This window comes from Otolemur garnettii, unplaced genomic scaffold, assembly GCF_000181295.1.
Source record: "Otolemur garnettii isolate 467f Iridium unplaced genomic scaffold, OtoGar3 scaffold00025, whole genome shotgun sequence".
Lineage (NCBI taxonomy): Eukaryota > Metazoa > Chordata > Mammalia > Primates > Galagidae > Otolemur > Otolemur garnettii.
Genome location: NW_003852420.1, coordinates 19,215,206 through 19,220,018, shown reverse-complemented (window position 1 = coordinate 19,220,018; position 4,813 = coordinate 19,215,206).

Here is a 4,813-nt window from a genome sequence, read left to right as displayed (position 1 = left end):
CCCGGAGCTCCTACTTGGGTCCACCACCAAAAAAGAAGCCTCTTCCCAGGCTCAAATTATCTTCTGAGTTTGTCCTCTAAGGTCTTCCAAAAGCGATCACACTGCAGCCAAATATCAATCAGAGCGTGTCATCCTCACAACCTCAATGGCTTATCATTTTTAGAATGGGGGAAGGGAGAGGAGAAGGTGGGAGAGAGAGATTGATTCAAATTTTTTGCCATCCCATAGAATTCCGTGATGTGGCCCCTGCCTATTTATCTGACTGCATTTGTACTCCCTCCTTCTGGCTGTTCTGACACTTGCACTCTGGATGTGCTTGCTGTCAAAAGTCATCCTTTCCCTAAATCTTTGCATAGCTTGTTCCTGTCATTCAGTTCTCAGCTCAAATATCGCCTACTGGGAGCGCTGCAAGAATTAGCAAATTAGCAAATAAGAATACAGGACACCCAGTTAATTCTAGTCAATTTCAAATAAAAAGTGAATACTTTTATTTAGGACAAGTGTGTTCCAAATATTGCCTAGAACATGGTTATATTAAAAGATTATTCACTGTTTATCTAAAATTCAAATTTAACTGTATGTCCTGTATCTTACATGGCAACCTTTCTTACTGGGAGAAGTCTTCCCTATCTGTCTAAATCAGTTTTTGCAATTATTGTTACATGATTCTGTTTTATTTACTTAGTGGCACTTTTTACCAACTGAAATCATCTTATTTACAGGTTTATTGGTTGCTTCCTTAAAACTAAAATGTAAGCTGCTGCTGCTTCTTTTTGTTTTTTAAATAGGCACAGGGTCTTGCTATGTTGCCCTGGCTGAAGTGCACACTACAGCCTTGAACCTGCTTCATCCTCACAAGTGTCTGGGACATTTATAGGCATACCCCACTGCCCCAGCATAGAATATAAGCTTCTTTTTTTCTTTTTTTGAGACAGAGTCTCAGTATGTCACCACTATATCATCCTAGGTAGAGTGCTGTGGTGTCACAGCTCACAGCAACCTCAAACTCTTGGGCTTAAGTGACTCTCTTGCCTCAGCCTCCCAAGTAGCTAGGACTACAGGCATCTGCCAAAATGCCTGGTTATTTTTTTGTTGCAGTTGTCATTGTTGTTTAGCTGGCCTGGGCTGGGTTGGAACCCACCAGTCTCAGTGGCGCTGTAACCACTGTGCAACATGTGCAGAGCCAAATATAAGCTTCTTGAGAGCAGGCAGCTTGTAAGTTTGGTCACTGCTGTGTCCTCAAGGCTTGAACAAAGTAAGGACTCAACAAATATTCATCAAATGAAAGAATGAATAGATGGAAATTTTTCTTACCCTGAGGGTGAAGGATGGCAATAAGGCCTGTCAAAATAATGTCTCTAAAAGCTAGTGTTTTGACCAAAAAGCCCTCCCTCTTTTTTGGTACTTTAATCCATCAGCAAGTGTCCATCACTGGGTAGACCAGAAAGGGTGTGTTCAGGCATTGTAGCGCATTCAGTAAAAACAAACAACTTGTTATAAAGTAAGGTACTCTAATTGAGGGAGGGATGATTGAATATTTCTCTCAGTTTGAAACAAACAAACCCCAAAACATTCTTTCTAGAGCAAAAGCAGGCCGTGTCCTAGATGATTGCTTGAAATACCTTCTTCCCTTGAGCTTGGCATTTGTTGCCCTAAGGACAAGTATCATGAGCTTAAGCACAATTTAGCTAGGTAGGCTCTGATGCTGACAGGTACCTGAAGGAATCTCTGAAAGCTAGTTTGAAAAACCTTCATGCTCAGATGTCCCCTTGCACCCCACGCTGTCCCTTTGATCCCCCAAATGAGGGTGCAATTGCTTCTTCCCAGAAAGATTAGGTTAATGTGTTTCTGATGCCTCAACTTGGTGCAAACTAGAATAAACACGAATGGCAAAAATCAGTGTATGAGCTCATTCAGGCTTTGATCAGAGACATAATTTCATTATGAAATTTTGAATCAGGCTGTTGTGAAGTCTTGCCAAAGAGTTTCATTTTCCCAGATGATATGGTGGGTTGTTTCTCTCCTGTTCTCATACTCTGCTTGTGTTTATCATACAAATTCACCATCTATTTTTACAATCTGACCCATCAATCCTTTTACAACAGCATTGGCCGATCCCAACAATCAACTTCAGTTCTATCAGCAGATATTAAAATAAGCCTGATCAAGGTAAGTGAAGCTTAAATTACTGGTTTGGTTTGCACTGCTTACTGCAATTATAATACAAGGATGATTTTTCACTCTCCTTTCTGATGTCATGGTGACCAGGGGAGGCAAGACATACCTACAGGCCTATAGTTCCTCAGCTTTGAAATAGACTTAACAATTTACCTTGAAAGATTGCAATGTGATCATATGAGTTATAGTATATGAAAGCATTGTGGACATGGTACACCATGCAGATGAGATGCTTTCTTGTAGATCCCGGGTTAGCTCTTCATCTCCTGGAATCTTAATCCTAGTAACCACAGGTTTGTGTGAATGAGAAGACCATGGGATAGACTGGTTGGAAATGTCACCTTTCTGAAACAGCCCTGTGCCATGTTCTAGACTGGTACTTTCCCAGGAAGCAGAGAATTTTGACCTCACTTTTGCTTTCAGGCCATAAAAGACTTTGTTATTGGGGTCTAATGAGCAAATAGCAGCAGCTTCTCAAGTATCATTTTTCAAAGTGTGATCTGAGGACCACCAGTATCAAAATCATTTGGAGGATCTGGTTACAAATGCAGCTTCCTGGACTTCATCTCAGACCTTCCAAAATCAGACCCTTGGAGTTGGGCCCCAGAGAACGTACATTTTAGCAAACTCCTCAAGTGAGTCTTACATACACAAAAGTTTCAGATTTGAAAAGCATATTCTTTCACAAAAGCCACCTTGCAGCTCTCTGTCCAGCTAACCAAAGGCAGCTCTGGAAGGTCCAGCTTCTTTCCATCTATATCTTAAATCCTCTTCGTGTTTCACAGCAGAACCAGGGTGAGGAAGGCTGCAGCAGTGTCTAACGCACTCTGAAAATATATGTCTTGGCTCTGCCCCAAATGCCTTGATATTTATGCTGCAGCCAGAGGGTCGTTATCCTTTGGCAATGCTCCATTGTAAGGTCATTAGCTCTTAATTAGTGCCAGCTTGTTGCTTTATGCTTCCCAGCTGAACTGTGCGCAGAGGCTGTTCTATCCAGTCCCCTCGTGTCTCTCCTCTGGCGAGTCCATGATACATTGACCTCTGCCTCCAGGGCCCAAGAGTTGGGTCTCTGGAGTGGCTGCTGCTCAAAGTGATCCCCAAATAAGAAGCTCTGGGACCCTGGAAAAACAGAGAAGGACTCAGCATGTGCTTTCAGGATTTCATTGTCTTATTTCATTTGTAGAAAACAGAAAAGTGAGTCCTTGATTATACAACTTCAGCAGTTTACAAGTATAAGAAAAATAAGGTGCTGCTCCATAGGCTAAATTATCCTCAGTTTTCAGCCTATGATGCCTGGGAAATTCTTGGGCAAGGATATATATAGCAAGCTGGTGGGCTGACGGGCTATGAAAAATGGCTGAGAGACTCACCTCCGGGAACCCCAAGAAACTTCTGGTCATGGTCACCACTTCTTAGTGAGAAAAACATAGTCTGTGTTAGTTTTGGCATTGCTCTCATCGCTGGGTAGAAGCTCTTCAAAAAGATCCCGAGATTAAGCATTGGCAAAATAACTAGAAGCATTTTGCTCCCTCTTATCACCAAATCCCTGTGGTCCTCAGCATATTCAGTGTAAGAAAACCTGAGAAGCACTATTCTGAGATGCTGTTACTGGCCTCCAATTTTCAGCCTGGTTTAGATAACTCAAGATTGCTGGCTGTGTCCTAAGAAATGAATCCAGAACACACATTGATGTGGGAATTTAAAGTATAATCCCAAATTGTAGATAATTGTTTAAGCTCCAAGGAGGCTGGAGGGCCCATATTAAGTCATCTTCTCAAGATCAGTGTGTTTTCTATTATACTGGGTATCTATCTGTCCAGTGATCCTTTTGATTTTGAAGCCGTTAGACTAAATCTTTGTGTAATTCTTTACCCCCTTCATCTCCCGCCTTCCTCACTCTTTTTCTTTAGAAAACACTTTTGAAAAATTTTGACCTGGTCCCTTGGATTGTTTCCAGAAGAATCATGTCCTATTATAGAAGCCAAAAAGTCAACTCCTAAAACCAGTGTGTCAGGGGAAGCTCTGTCTGTCAGAAGGTCATTCTTACCTTAAGGGCAGCCTCTGCCTGGCAAGACAGAATCCCTCTTGCTCTTTTGTCTGATCTAGTCTAGACTGGGAACAATAGAGATCTGGGCTAAAGTGCAGAAGACAGGCAGAGTGAATACCTCCTCAAGGAGCAGAAGAACTGGTCAAAACCTTTAGTTATGTAATTTTTTAGAGCCCAGATTACAAAAAGATAAGTCCATCACTCTTTCATCTTTGGAAAAAGCAATCCTTCCAACTCATCGTGCAACCCAGGTTGGAGGAAAGCTTCAATGCTTTAAATGTCTATTAGAGAGACTTTAGAGTTGCCAGCTTTGTTTCTAGCTAGAGCTGGGAAAATCCCCAGGATGCACAACCACTGTGTCCAGGACCTGAGGACTCATGCTTCTCCTATGTCCTTCCCTGTCCCCTACATCCCCAATGCACGGGAAGAAGCATGAGCCAAACCAAGTAGCTTATCTCTCATCACAGAGGTAGGCAAACTACAATCCCCCAGCCAAATCTCACCATGTTTTTATATGGCCCACAAGCTGAGAATGGTCTTCGTATTTTTAAATGATTGAGAAAATTCAAGGTAAGAATAACATCTTGT